The sequence below is a fragment of the Oryzias melastigma genome, linkage group LG19, assembly GCF_002922805.2.
Source record: "Oryzias melastigma strain HK-1 linkage group LG19, ASM292280v2, whole genome shotgun sequence".
NCBI classification, from domain to species: Eukaryota; Metazoa; Chordata; class Actinopteri; order Beloniformes; family Adrianichthyidae; genus Oryzias; species Oryzias melastigma.
In genome coordinates this window covers 14,792,456-14,807,723 of record NC_050530.1, presented here as the reverse complement: position 1 = coordinate 14,807,723, position 15,268 = coordinate 14,792,456, and positions in this window count along the sequence as shown.

Here is a 15,268-nt window from a genome sequence, read left to right as displayed (position 1 = left end):
GGAAAACTGAAAGCCAGCATTAAGAAAATGCTCAATCCCACATTGATTCTGCATTATCCAGTATAAAATTAACAACTTTAAAATGCTTACATTCAGCTGACGTGGACCAACATTAATGGCTGGACATAAAAATGACCCTGATGGAGGACATATTTACTAATGCATTTTACAAGAAAGGGATTATTGAGTGTTACTGAAACAAGATACACAAGTAAGATACAGATTTTTTTATCCCTTGTTAACTCTTACTTTTTTTTGTCAAATGTTTTCGCAACTCTTCCATATTTCTTTATTTGTTGAGTGTTATTTATTCTCTTTTGTCTGAATTTGAAGAAACTGCACAATTCAATTCCAGTTATTGATTCCTACAGTCATGAAATAGAGAACAGAGAGCGAAAACTAAAAGGCAACCGAGGACAAGTGAAGAAGGTTAAATGATAACTAATTGCATACATTACATATGTGTGTCTTTCCACAGAGTCTGAAATATGTTGCTGAAGGCTAATTTCCTCCATCAGCGACACAGAACAGAAACCAGGGGCGCAGATTCTTACAGTGGTCTTAATTGCTTTCTTATTATCCACCTTTTAATTCCCAGCTGTCATGGAGCGCTAACACCATAGAACGCTCCAGCAGCTTCTCAAGTCACTGGAGTTCATTACTCGCTTTGTATCTGGTAAACCCTGGGAGCTACTTTCTTTGGCAAGAATTTCTCCTTCAGTTAACATTGAATCGGATATCATAATCTTGGTAATTCAGTCAATTAAGTTGGGATTCACACCGTTTCCACAAACCCCCCTCTGTCATAACACCCACCTGTGCTCCCCAAATCTTACTAAGATTATCATGTTTCTTTATTTTATGTATTTATTTTTTCTGGGGATAGTATTCAAAAGTATTTAATAGAGAAAGAAATAACAGATGTTCACTCTAAGTTAGAACAAATTCAAATTATATTTTTTTCAATACATCACATTATGTATATCTATATAATAGTTGAGGAGTGAAGTTTGTAAATTTATATTGGATTGCTCTTGTTTTTAATTTTGTCTTCAACTTTTGTATCATTAGATCTGTTTCAAGGATTATTCATTTCTTTAATAAAAATGTTCTCTATGGATCTGCATCAAGGCTCTTGGTGATTTTTTGCCTCACAATTAAAGCAAAAAAAAAAGAAAAGGATAATTCTCCTCCAACAAACAGTAAAACTACAACTCCATTAAAAAGTCAACAGTAAATTAACCTCTCATGCATTTTGTTTCTTCAATTTCTACACTTTTAACTAATTCCTAAAAACAAAACATTCTCAATACAAGCCTTAATCAAAAGCGTCTGTATGGAGAGGTTGGGTAATCTGGTTGAAAAGAGAAGCGGCAGGGGTTTCCTTGAGATTCGTACGGCCGCCACAAGGGACGTCATGAAAACAAAACCATTGTTGTCTGTGTCATATGAGTTTCGTCAAGTTTGTAAGGACAAAATAAGCTACACATACTTGTGACGTCCGATTGATTCTGTTTTACGGTGCCCTTACACTGCACTCTAGTCGTTATAGGGTGTGCATACTGGCTCCTTCCTTATTGAATGCCTCAGTTGACCTGTAAGTACCAGTAGGATTCCATTGCATGTTAAGTATTCGCTATCACCTGATGCCCGCAGCATGCCCATAGAAAATATGTGCATGGACATTTTTGGCACTATGAACTCACTGTCTGGTTTACGGCCTTAATAGGCTTTTTGTACATGTTTGCCTGAATCTACCCATAATCCTTGTACTATATTTTGGGGTCCAGATGACCCCAAAGATTGTAGTCTTATACCTCCTATGACAAAAGTGGACAGATACGATTTTATGTTTACCATGGAGGGAAAATGGAAAAAACGACCACACTCCCACTGTTAATGTGCCTAGGACAGCACGAGGGGACAAGGGAAATTTTGACTGAGGCTACAGCAGCTTCCTCCAGTCACCATAACTTTGGTCATTTGCCCCCAAATTCAACCATTTCCACCCATCAAACTGTCCTCAACAATGTAGTTTAGGGGCTCAGACATCAAAATCTTCAGTATAACAAATCGCAAGTGCCCATACGTGGCAAGACACTGGACGCCACGTTGCTCCTAGTGGCTACAGGTTAATGCCATTGTTAGGTAGCGGACCCGCCATCAGTGTGAATGTGTGTGTGCATGGATGAATGGGACTGTGACTGGAAAGCATGGAAGGTAGAAAGCACAATAAACGTGCCATTTACCAATGCTATACTTTTTTTTTGTGAAGTTATAAAGTTTCTCTCTTCAATTCAAGCGGCTACATTGGTTAGTTGAAAATTGTTATTGAGATATATTGCAACTTTCATAGCATTTTTAGTAAAATGGTTGAAAGACCCTGGAGGGACTGGTTTTATGCTGTGATGTTAATATGAAATGACCCCCTAACTCTGTATCATTACTAAGTTCACATAGTCTCCTAATCGTTCCCTGTCATTTGCTGTACTTTGCCGTGTCATTATTATGAGCCATTAATTGCACACATTGGGAGGCAAGCCGCCAGTCCTGCCAAGCTTTGGATGCAGTTAATTCCCTAAAACAATGAGTTTTTAATGACCTCCCCTTAACAGTACATCTAAAATCTGGGAAGGAATTGTTTAGCCCAAGAAAACAGTTTATTAATGGAAAGAAAAGAAAAGAAAAATATACAATGTAAAGATTAAGATCATATAGAGAAGCCATATGATGGTGTTCTGTGTGCTTTATGTGCATGCATATTGAAATTTCAAAACTTCTACCCAGCTTCAAGGAAAATTATGTTTTGGTTTGTTTAAAATTGAGCTTAAACCTGGATTTCTGAGGGTTTTTTTGTTGTTTTGTTTTTTTCAAGTTGTTGTGAATCAGCAGCAGATGAAAAAATACAGATGGAAAATGGGGGTTGAGATATATATATATATATTTTTTTTTTTCTTTTTTAATTTTGGCTAAAAACACTAACAATAGATCAAAAGATTATCAGAGTGGGATTTTAGTCTTTTACTTGGTACTAAATTGTCAAAATAAATGTAAAACAGTTAATTTATTGTCTAATTTTCAACCTACACTGTCTTATAGAGCTGCTGGTTAAAAGACATCCCGACACCTGCTGCACAGAAGAACTGATATGCAGGTGAAAACTTGTAAACACACGAAGAAAAACGTTGACCAGGTCAGTCTACAAAACTCAGTGTCTATAATCCTTCAAATATCACGTGATGTGCTGATTAAACTTGTTAGTATATTAACAATAATGCATAGTTTTCATATTTTCCTCCCAATAAGGCACACTTAAAAGACTTTTTTTTTAAATTATCAAAAGATGACGGTGCGCCTTGAATATGAATTAATTCTAGATCTGCTTACTGATGTTGAAGCAATTTAGCAAACAGCACTCTGTCAAAATGTTTGGTGCTATTGTGACTATGCTAACGGAGCTAATATGTAGTGATGTCAGATTGTGTTTTTTTATGTGTTGCTAACAAGGTTGGGAGTCTCCGTAGTTAAAGAGATACTTTTTTTTCTCAGTGTCAGTCTGTAGTTTTTAATGTGCTGCAAACAAGGTTGAGATTTACAGGTATTATAAGTAAACTAATGCTAAAGCTAATGCTTCTAACGTGGCTATTGTGTAGCATGTGAAAAACAAGTTGTAGATCTTCTGTGAATGTAACATATGTATTTTTCTTGAGTGGCTCAATTCCACCAACTTAACTGTAAGAAGTTATTTTAACCAACTCTAGAAATTGTATTTTTGTCAGTCTGTCCGATGGTACATGAACTCACCACGTTCACAGAGCAGGCGTCGACTAGCATTCGTGCAGATTGCTGCGTGCCATGGCTGAGGAAAAAGAAAAAATATCAGATTTAGGTCAGGATAGTTGGTTCATTTTTTATTATGTATCAAATGGCATAAAAAAACTACTGACACCAAGAATCATCGTCAATCAGAACTGGAACACAGCGCAAAATATACCAGGGAATGTTGTGTTGATTTATCTCTAACTATTGTGATGCTTAATGCGCCTTATAGTTTTATGTATGACAGAAGTTCAAAATTAGAACTTTCATTGGCGGTGAGCACTATAATCTGGTGATCCCTATAGTGCATAAAATACTGTAACATACACGTACATATATATATATATATAACATTGTGATACATGTTATATATGCACAAGGTGGCCAGTATCAATACTCCTCTGCATCCTTGCCCATCTATAGGGGAGCCATCTGCTGGCGTCAGCTCAATGGACCTAGTGACCCCCCCTCTTGTGGTGAGGAACCTGGGACAACACTAATGGCCATGTCAGGACCTAAGAATCATATAACATCTCAGCTGGGTAGGGGTCCATATCCCTGGATGTGTGGTCTTGGGCTAAACTGTAAGTAGTAACGTACCTAAACAAGAAGATGATATAAATGGTGTAAAAGTTCAATACATTTATTGATTTTTTCTATTGATATACATCGCTGCCATACTTTAAAAGCACAGCTTTTATTGTTTCTGTGAGAAGATGCTCTTAATCCCCTTTGGTGACCCTCATTTGTCCTAATAATTACAGCAATTGCAGGGCCCCAGCTGACTCCTCTGCCCAGAGGAGACCATTGAAACACATTTCTAAGCCCTGCACCTCCCAAACACTGCATACTGTTGGTGCATTCTTCAATTAGCCAGAAATGGCAGCAAGACGGAAAACAACCTAAATCCTTCAAAGCAGAATGGTGAAAGTGCATGTGCTAATGGTAGCATGACTCCAGGCCACAGAAGTCATTGTGATAATTAGCATGGGAGCTATGATCCATACAAAGCCGAATCACTGATGCTGTCACATAACAGGGGAGCCTGTATGACGACTGGAGGACGGTGCCATCTGTCATTAGGCTGCTGTTTTCTCACAGTTACATCACTTTTTTTAGACGTGTTTTAAAGGAAAAAAAAAATCCAAATCCAAATGCCGCTAAGGGCAAAAAACTTTCACGTTACATAAATAAAAAAATAAGCTTAATACATGTCAATTCTGTCCAAAGATCTTGCCATAGAAGCAAACCGCGACACTTTTAGAGAAAAAAAATTCTGTGCTGTGAGAAATATAACCCAGTTATATATATATATATAAATACATATGTGTTTATATACACACTCACCCCTGTGTATATATATAAAATAAAGTGTTTTACATAGTAAAAAAAAATGTTCAGCTTATAAAGCAAGAGCAAAAACAAAAATTTTCTTACAGACACACAAAATTCTAAAACAGAATTCCCAAAATCTCCTAACACACAACATAATGAAGCATAAAACAGCTAAGAAAGAACATGTAAAGTAGAAAACTGGCTTTATACTGAAGACAGGAAATTATATTTTGCGGACTTGTCCAAACCAACGACCACCCCACTCACATTTACAGAGGATGCTGCTACAGGACCCCCCCTCCTCGATCAATGTAAGAGCCAGACCGCGGAGATCCCATTGGAACCACCCTGTTTATTAAGAAGGCTTAATCACTGGTAAGGAGGATCCCTTTGAGGACAGCACTTGAGTTAGTGAAAGAATGAAATACATAAAAATAAATAGACCTCAATAAATAAAAAATAATGTTAATATAAGTTGCACACTTTTTTTTTTATCTAACCTTTTTTTAAAAAAATAAACTAAGTTTGCCGGTATATCTGTAAACTTCCCATCTGTGGATCTAAAAAAATCTAATGTAAAGATTTTTTAGGTGAAATATGAAAAGACTACCTCTACTTCTGAGAAAACATAAATCCTGATTGAAGATTAGCAATAAAGAATTTAAAAGAGGCGAAATTACCATCAGTTACATTTAACAAAAAACTAAGCCCATTTTTTTCCTTAAAAAAATGAAATAATGTACCTAAAAAATTCCCTCATACAGGATAAAGTTATTAAGATTTAACTCTAAAGACGGATCCTTCAGTAAGTTTCTCAGTACCTCGCAATACAAAATCCCCAAACTATCACGACTACTCATTGTTAAAACAAGCTCAGAAATTATAAAATCATTACTCTGCCTTTTAGAGTGAACCAGCTTGTTCAAGTAATGCATTTATAAATAATAAAAAAAGGTTTTGTAAAGAAAAAAAAAAAATTGTCTGAAAGAAAAGAAAAAAATATCTTGAAAACCAAAAAAATGTAATGCAAAAATAAAATAAAAAAACTCGAAAAACCAAAATAATCTTCTCAAAAAAACAAACTTTGTTCTGCAAAGTTGACCGCAGCCACAATGTGACTGTTCGGGTCACATTTGGGCTTTGCTGGTTTGGGCCCAACGCTGTGATCAGGATTGACTGGTAAGCTAGTTATCTTGGTATTGAAGCATGTTGTAGTTTCCATGAGCAGATAACGTTAGTTCTCAGCCTTGTTTGAGTTCTTTGTCGTTGTAGTATGTACAAAACAAAACAAAAAACACAACATAAATTAGCATAAAAAACACAACATAAATTAGCAGTAAAAACACAAAAAAGTTTGCATGAAAAAAAAAACCCACCATAGAGTAGCACGAATTGCATAAAAAAAAATGTGCACGAAAAACACAACATAAATTTAAATGTAGATACACAGAAAAAAAGTTAGCACAAAAACACGAAAAAAAATTAACATGAAAAAAACTACAGAGATTAAAACGAAATACAATAACAAAATAAGCTTGAAAAACATGACATAAATTAGCCAAAAATACAGGCAAAAAAAGTGTGTAAGAAACATAAAATGAACTAGTGGAAAACACAACAAATTAGCAAAAAAATAATTTTAAAAATTTGCACTAATTTATTTATTTTAATTTGATTGAATACAATTTGCTACCTTAAGAGAGTTCAATTTGAGTGGATTTCCTGTGCCAAAGAGTTACTTAAGGCCTTTGGGATCCTTTTGGGGCACCGCCTGTAATGGCCATTTTGTGTCTGTTTTATTTTAGACATATGTAGAACTAGAGCGTACGTATTCTTATGTATCAGCTTTTTTCCATTTTCTCCTACCAGTTTTAAACTAATTTTTACTTTTCACAGCACAGATCGCTGGAAAATGTAATCTCCGTCAGTCAATGTTTGTATTTAAGCTGAGTCGGCACGTTAAACTTGTCTGTCCTGCTCTTTAGTGACATGCTCTTGAAATATATTGGGGAAGACAGAGCTCGTCACAAGCTCTTTGATGGAGCTGTTTTCCTAGAGGAGTTCAGTCTGTCATGTCTGGACAAGTCTGTAGATCATAATGGCTAGTTAATAAAATAAAAAACACACACAAAACAAGATAGAACAAAATAGAAGATGAGTGACAGTGTTGTGTCTCCCGCGTGGTTACACAATCTCAGTGCTTGACAACCCAAAAAGAATTACACACCCATGTGCACAAGTTTCATTGATGCTGGTCTACTTTAAGAAATGAGATCAAACCCTAAATCAGTCTCTTTTTTTCTCTTGAGTCAAAAATACATAAAATGTATTATTTTTTTTTATTTTGTTCTTCATTTAAATGAAAAATGAGGCTGCCTGGGGGTAAGAAAACACGGCCACATGTGTTTTTCTTCAAAAAAAAAGCACAGGCAATGCACAAGTGGATAAATTATTTTTTGTCATTTCCTGAATGCACCATGGCATTTTTTTTGCCAAAACAACTCTTAATCACTAAAAGCAAAACATGACTCAATAAGTGCTTGTTCTGCAAATGCAACATGCACCCATGAAGAGCTCTTCAAACTCGGACTCGCGGAGTGCGCTCATATGCAGAGTTGTCCTCTCGTCCTCGCTGCTGAATGGGCATGAGCTTCCCGTATTCACATCAAAGCAATCCTATTGTCTGCCTTTCTTTTATCCAGTATGGTTTCATGGAAGGGCTGTCAAAGAAATGTATTCAAGCAGCCTGGACTTTGAAGTGCCCACTCCCCCTGAGATGGGAGCGTTGGTGTGTCCTTTTTTTCCACCTGTATAAGAGATGATAGAAACAGACTCTTCTGGGTCTGACCATTCAACTACCAATGCTATATTGGTATAGTTTGGTGAATACTGAAGGCATATGCATACATATCTGTTAATTGGAGTCTCTATCCACCTTTTTTTCCCTTACTTGGGCTTATTTCATCTATAATGCATAGGTGTCATAAATTCCTGGTACCAAACTCTTAATCAAATAGTTCACATGTTTCAATTAAGTCAGACCTTTACTTCAACATCAAGAAACACAGTTGATGTACAGAATCCTCTGAGGCGCGTAACCCGTTCTGAGCTCCCTTCCAACGCATTTTTAATAACCGTCTGCATATTTTGTCTAGAAACAGCTTTGAAACCAGCTTGAGTGAGTGCAAGGTCAAGCTCTGTGGCCGGGCGAAGGAGGTGGTGGTTTAAAGAAGTCACATTTTCATACATCAGCTCTAATAAAAGTCAAAGTCAATCATTTGATCAGTGTTACAGTTGCTTGGCATTTAATATGGAGTTGTGAGCATACTGCCCCCCCCATTTGCTTTACGAGTGGAATAGAGAGAGTAGAAAGCTGTCAAGTATTTTGTCAGATGAAGAAGACACATTAAGTTGTTATCTTAACAAATATTAGTAAATCTCAAAACACTTATGAGTGTCTTTATTGTAAAAAACCTACAGAGAAAAGACAAGTTGACTATTGCACGATGACAAGGAGTTCACTTCTGACTTCCATTACAACACATTTTCATTCCCAAGTCGTCACATATTGACAATTGGTTAAGGACTTTTTGCGTTACTTTTTGGGTGTCCCCAACTCGGCATTTTTTGACGTGCTTTGTCTGACGTGGAACCAGATACGGACGGAACCTCGGGTCATGGCCAGTACCGGTACCCTAACCCTAGCCTGGTCCACATTTGGAACTGGGACTGATGCGTGTCTGGTGCCGATCTGCATTTGATACCGGGTTAGGATTCTGGTGCGGTCCACGGCCCGGAAGTCGTCTTCTAAGTCTTCTTGCTTGATGTCGTGTACAACTCTGCATCAAGAAACTGGAGCCAAGCCCCAGCTGAAGGTTCTGAGAAGCTGATATACAGCAGGAACTTAAAGAAAACTGCGCCAACCCTGCTGTACAGATAGACAAAGAACTTGACATCAGTGACAGTAAAAAGCGGTTTGTAGGTGTTTTTTCTCCCTACCTTCAGAGTTGCAAAGCTAATATAACTAGGGAACGCCCCAAACTAAATAAAAGAAAAAGTTTATACAGAGAAGACTTAAGAGTGGAGAAGAGAAGGCCTGCATACTCTCTGTCCGTTCTCCTTGCAAGTTTTTTGGTCTAATCCCTCTCTTATCTTTCTTGCAGTCGCAGTAAAATGTTTCAGGTTGATTAAACCTAACACTGTCTCTAGTGCACGCCCGCCCACATACAGTTGGAAGAGGTTTGGTGCGAAACGTCAAAACAGTGCAAATCAAAAATTTCCCTTCATCTCTCACAGCTCCATTCCGATATATGAAAGACTTGGTGTCATACAATGTTGGCTGAGCTCATTAAATAATTTCTCCTCAATGCTCTTTTTACAAACAGTTGGTACTTCCGTGACTTAAAAAGGACGCTACCCATACATCACTACCAAATCCAAGTCCCTGATTGGTCAAAATTCCACTGGTTAAATGTCAACGCTCACTCAATGCCGTCATATTTTGTATGGTCAGCCAAAAACCGACTTAAAAACTTGCATAGTCGCTAGAGTTTTAAATACAGAAGCCCAAAATGTGCAAAAAAAAACACACATTTAGATAGACTTTTCATGGGAAGCTTAGCTTTTGCTTGAAGGCACATTGGCCCGTGTGAATGTAGCATTACTCCTTCATGGAACAGTGACAAGCTATCAATCAGAAAAATTGTAAGAAAACACGTCATCAAATGGTCATACAAGGCCAAGTTTTACCTCTTTTTGCTTAATTTTTCCTTTTATTGAGACATAAAATTCTTTAGTTCAATTTTAAAAAACTTGGGGGGGGGGGGAGAAAAAAAAAAAACGTTCATCCATTGATTGCATCAGCCAAGCAGCTAAGAAATTCTTTCAGATTTCATCCCACATAGCCACAGATAAAGCAGACATTAACAAAAACAAACTCAAGTGCTGGTAAATGATTCACTGCATGCTAAATCTCCAGTTCTTTAACATAAATCTTGCTTTGATTCTCAGTTGTTCTTCTCTCAAAGCTCTATAACTTTACACCCAGTGGAAACATATACACATGCCCGTGTCATGACAGCTTGATGCTTCAAGCGCTTCTGTAATAGAGTATTGTGGAGTCAGCAAAAGTTTTCAGTTCATTTGTTGCTCTCTAGCAAATGAGGCTTGTCATCTCTCCTGTTTATGTTGTAAAAGTAAAAGCCTTGGTGACAAGCGCTGCAGGGTTTTGGGTGGGCCAGGACTGTGGGGGTCCATAGAGAGAAAGGACATATCTTAAGGGGAGCATAGGTGTGTCTTGCAATTCCTTTGAGGCTTGTGCGGATAGTCTAAGGGACATCATGAATATGAAGCATATGATCATCATGTGTGTAGTAAGTGTATTATGAAGGAATGAAAGTTAAATGTACTCACAACATACGGGTGATGGGGTTGTTCTGTCACAAACTGGCAGATAGCTGGTTCCACGTGCAGCAGGTTTATTAGTTCAGAGAGGAACTAAGCACAGCTAAAAGTCCACAAAGCTAAATCTGGGTCAGACAGCCAGAGGTCCCATTAGCATGGGATCTTCCAAGGAGAGACTAGAGTTGTCCAGGCGAGGGTCAGGGCAGGCAGCATATAATCAGAGATAAAGAAGGGTCAGGTACACAGAAGATCAGATCCAGATAGAAACACTCAGAAAGGCAGGCAGGGGTACACAGACAATACTTTGTACAGAGTGTGGCTCTGTGTGCAGCTTAAGAAGCAGGTGGGTGATTGTCAGATTGGAGACAGCTGAGCAGCATCCAGAACCTGTGCACTGGGATTGCTGGTAGATGTAGTGCAGTCAGTACTCTGGAGATGGCTTCCGCCGGTGACCAGAGGGGAAGACAGAGCGTAGTGCAAAAATTAAATTGATGTGTTTGTGTCTCATCTACTTCACCCTCATCTTACCCTATGTGTTGTTTATATGTTTGTCGGAACCTGTAATTTGCAGCATGGAGTAGAAAATAGTAAATCTACAACCTTGATATTTCCTGCAGGGCATCAGCATGCCTTGTACAGGTTTGTCCATTCCCCCATCATATAGCCTGTAGGCACCTGCAGTGGCAATTGTATCGAAGGCCAAAGACACAGTTGTGGCTCCAGAACTGAGTAGTGTCCATTTTTAATCGAAACAGTTCAAGATCTAACAACTGGTGAGGGCCAATTGGCCATCAGACTTCAACTACACTGAAGTAGTCTTTCAGAATTATTTCAGTTTCTCAGAAAAACCCCACAGTCATTGTGGATGACGAATTCTCAGAATCCTGAGAGTGTAAATATGTCTCTAAGATTTAGGTCTATAATTTTAGCCAGAGCTTCCCTCCATTGACACAAGACAATGTGTGTCCAATAAGTAAAAAAAACGGATAGAAGAGCAATGGTATTACTGAGCGGCAATGATGTTGCACAAATGCATTGTAAAAAAATGATGGAAAACATTGCAGACAATATAATTTTACAGAGACATGTTGACATTTTTAAGTGCGACTGTGATGTTGATTTGCAGTCAGATCTTGAAATAAGGGAGGCTGCCTTCAGGGAATTTTCTGGATCCCACATTCTGGTTTATGGTGCCTCTTTGTATTTTTTTATCTAATAAATAGATTTGAAACACACCCTCACACTGTTCAGTATCATGAAAATAAAAGAGGACCTTCAGAAACTGTTTTTTTCTTACCAAATCAGCTTTACTGGATTTTTTTTAACAATCATAGTCCACTCTGAATGATCTGTCCTTCAACTCTACCAATTCTGTCACCTCATCTAGTATAGATTTTTGTTTAAAAAAGTGGTGTTGTATAATTATTGAGTTTGTTTAAATTTCTCATGTCATTGTTACTGAAGTTTTATGTGTTATTTAGTCTGTACTTCTGTCAATACAGGCTGTGGGAATGGATGCAAACTAATACAACCAAAGAAAATGAAAATTAATCCAGGATCTACCAAGAATTTAGACCTTAAGAGTTCTGCAAAAGTATTTTTTTATGTTTTTTTATGTCGGATATATCCCCGAACAACTCGAAGTTTATATGAATCTACAAGACCAACATTCTTAGGACTGTTATCTTCTTCTTGGTCATACAAAGTCTAGTATGATGAACCAACACTGGAAATGTTGGCACTGCATTTTTTCATCTGCTTCTTATTCACAATTATTTCAATACAGAAATACTCAGAAATGTAATTTTAAGCTGTACTGGATGTGTCCCCCATCATGAGAAAAATGCCAAAGGCTCATGGTAAAAACACAATTTTCAACAGCAAGGGTCTTTAGGGGTTTGTTATTAGACAGAACAAGTCTGTTGATCAGCTCTCTCCAGAGGGTGCTGCTATGTCTGTACAACAGGTGTTTGACAAAATATGAGAAAAGAGAACAGCACAGAGGAGGAGAACAGAGTGATGTTACAGAAAACTAAAAACGGGATTCTGATGCCCCAAAGCAATGTTAACCCCATAAGAGCCTGAAGACAAGTGACTGTCAGCTAAAGATGTAAGGAGTCCAAGACTCGGGACTAGCAGAAAAGCGGTGGAACTACAAGCATGGAATGGGTTTTTCAACTTTGATGGAACTGAACACAGCTCTGACTGCCCTGGGAGTATCAGATAAATCACAGCGCAAATGTGAAAGGAGGTTAAGTTTGACCAGCAGTCAATCACACATCAAACAAACAGGTTCTAATCTTTGTACGGGGCAAACAAATAATTATTTAAATATGTATTAAGTGAACATGAAAAAGGTTTTAAGCAACAAAATGTCAATCATTGTAGGTTTTGTATAAGAGTATGGTAAAAATGTGCAAAGCCTGTACAGTTGAAGTGACGCTTTTTATGACCTCATCTAGTAATGTTTAATCAAATGTGTTTAAAATGCTTTTCTTACACTTTAATGTCTTTGAAGTAGAAAGAAATCCAATTATGTTTTAAAGGGGACCTACCATAAAAAAACAACTTTTTGAGCTTTTAAGTGTATCATAGTGTTCATTTTTCACTATAATGAACGCCAAAGCGTTATTTTGATCCACTTAAGTACTGTATTTCTGAGAAACCCTCTTAAAACCAGTGCTCTCTGCAGCAGCCCCTCCCATACCCACGAAAACGAGTGGGTTCTCACGTGCTGATGTCATAAAGTGAGACAACCCCTTTCAGGAATAGTCTCCGCCCTGAGTCCAACATAAACACACACTCACTTTCTCCATTGAGCTAACGGGGACCATCAGCAAAACGTTATTATTTTAGCATTGACTTTGAGTAAAAGTGGTTCCTTTTGTATCTAATCTGCAGAGAAAACAACGGCTCATAAGACAATGTCTTTTATGTGAAGAAAATGTTTTTTTAGGGTGCAAAATATGTAGAAATTTGTTCAAAAGTGTCATGCCTGTCCTGCTCCACCCCCTCAAGTTAATCTTCTCCTGATTCCTGTCACCTGTGACTGTGCCTATTTAAACCAGCTCCTGCATCACAGCCTTGCCGGAACGTCTCAGCCTTACAGCCACGACTACCTGCTCCTGAAAAGCTTCAGACCCTGTTCATCCCTTCCAATCTGACCTGACCTGACCTGTTTCTGCCTCACGACCTCCCGTTCAGCCTGCTTCCCTTGTGCCTTTTGTGAGTACCTCTCTACATTGCTCCCGGATTGATTCCCGTGTACCAGACCTTCCTTCAGCCTTGGACCTCCCTTCTGGACTACGGACCTTTCTCACCCTCTCCGCCTCCTCCTCCCTTGCTGCTGTGTTTCCTGTTGCCTCATCCTGAGTAGAGATCACACTCCATCCCTTCCAGCCACTACTCCATCTTCAAGACAAGTTCTGCACCTCCTGGTGGCTGGATGAGATCCCTACACTGACTCACCTGTTCCTGCTTATCCTCCTGCAGCATTCAATAAATCTTTGTCATCTGCTCCTGGGTCTGCTCTCTTTTGGCTTGTCCTCAGAACCTACAAAGCTGACAAAAAGAAATGCCTGCTCGTCAGAAATGGTTGGAGTTTATCTTCAGGAACGTGCGGCAGACCAGCCAGAAACTTTTTGTCTGTGATCGGCACTTCAGAGATGACTGTGTTCTTAACCTTGGTCTGTATCAAAGTGGATTAAACCTCAGCTGCTGTTGCCATTTCTACAATCAAACCTGATGCAGAGGCCAGACACGTAAGTAAATCATACAACCAGCTGAAATTATGCAGTATAAGCAAATGACGCAAGAACTAATGCTACATTTTCTCACACACTGGGTCTCACATATAGACACGTGTGCACCTAAGAAATGGACAGCAGCACAACAATTATTAGTTTTATAATAAATACAACCCTACAAAAGAAGCTTTTCATTTGTCAGTCAGTAACTTCCTGCACACATCTTTGAGGTCGCTGTGCTTCAAAATCTAGATCGGAATGTGAGTCAAGAGTGTAAAGCTGCAAAATATCCATATCCAAACTTTGGAGGTTGGTTTTCTTGATGCGCAGGCACGCGCAGACACACGGAGGAACACCGGCTCTAGGATGATGTGAAATGGGGAGAGACCGACAAGTAGTGAAAGGTGTGTCATTCTACTTCTGGGTATGAAAAGAGTCCACAAAAAAAACTCATATTTCATAAATAAATAGTATTTCAGTGTTCCAAAGGTGTGGTCATATTAATGGGAAACATTTGTTGTGAATGTAAATCATGGTATGGCCTCTTTCAGTGAAGTCAAGTTGTCAGAAGTAATGCAAATTTTTGGTTTACCTATTTACCCAAGCAAATTTTCACAAGTTTTTCTTTTTTTTTTTGTTTTTATTATTAATTTTATTACTTTCCAGATCCAGAATTAGGTGGGATTGATGATCAGAATGGGCAAATCTTTAAAAAAAACATTTTTTATGTAAAATTGTAATTATATTTTTTAACTAGAGTAATTATAATAATTTACATAAGGAGCGTGATTATTCAATCAGTAAGGTTAATACATATATATGTTAATATCTCTTTTGTTTGTCTGATTAAATGTTTTTTTGGTGTTTCGATTGCTTGAAAGAAATCAAATCTAACCCAACTTATTTCATTCCAATCAGATTTTTACAAGTGACTCTAAAAGTTGAAATTAGAAACATGACATGGA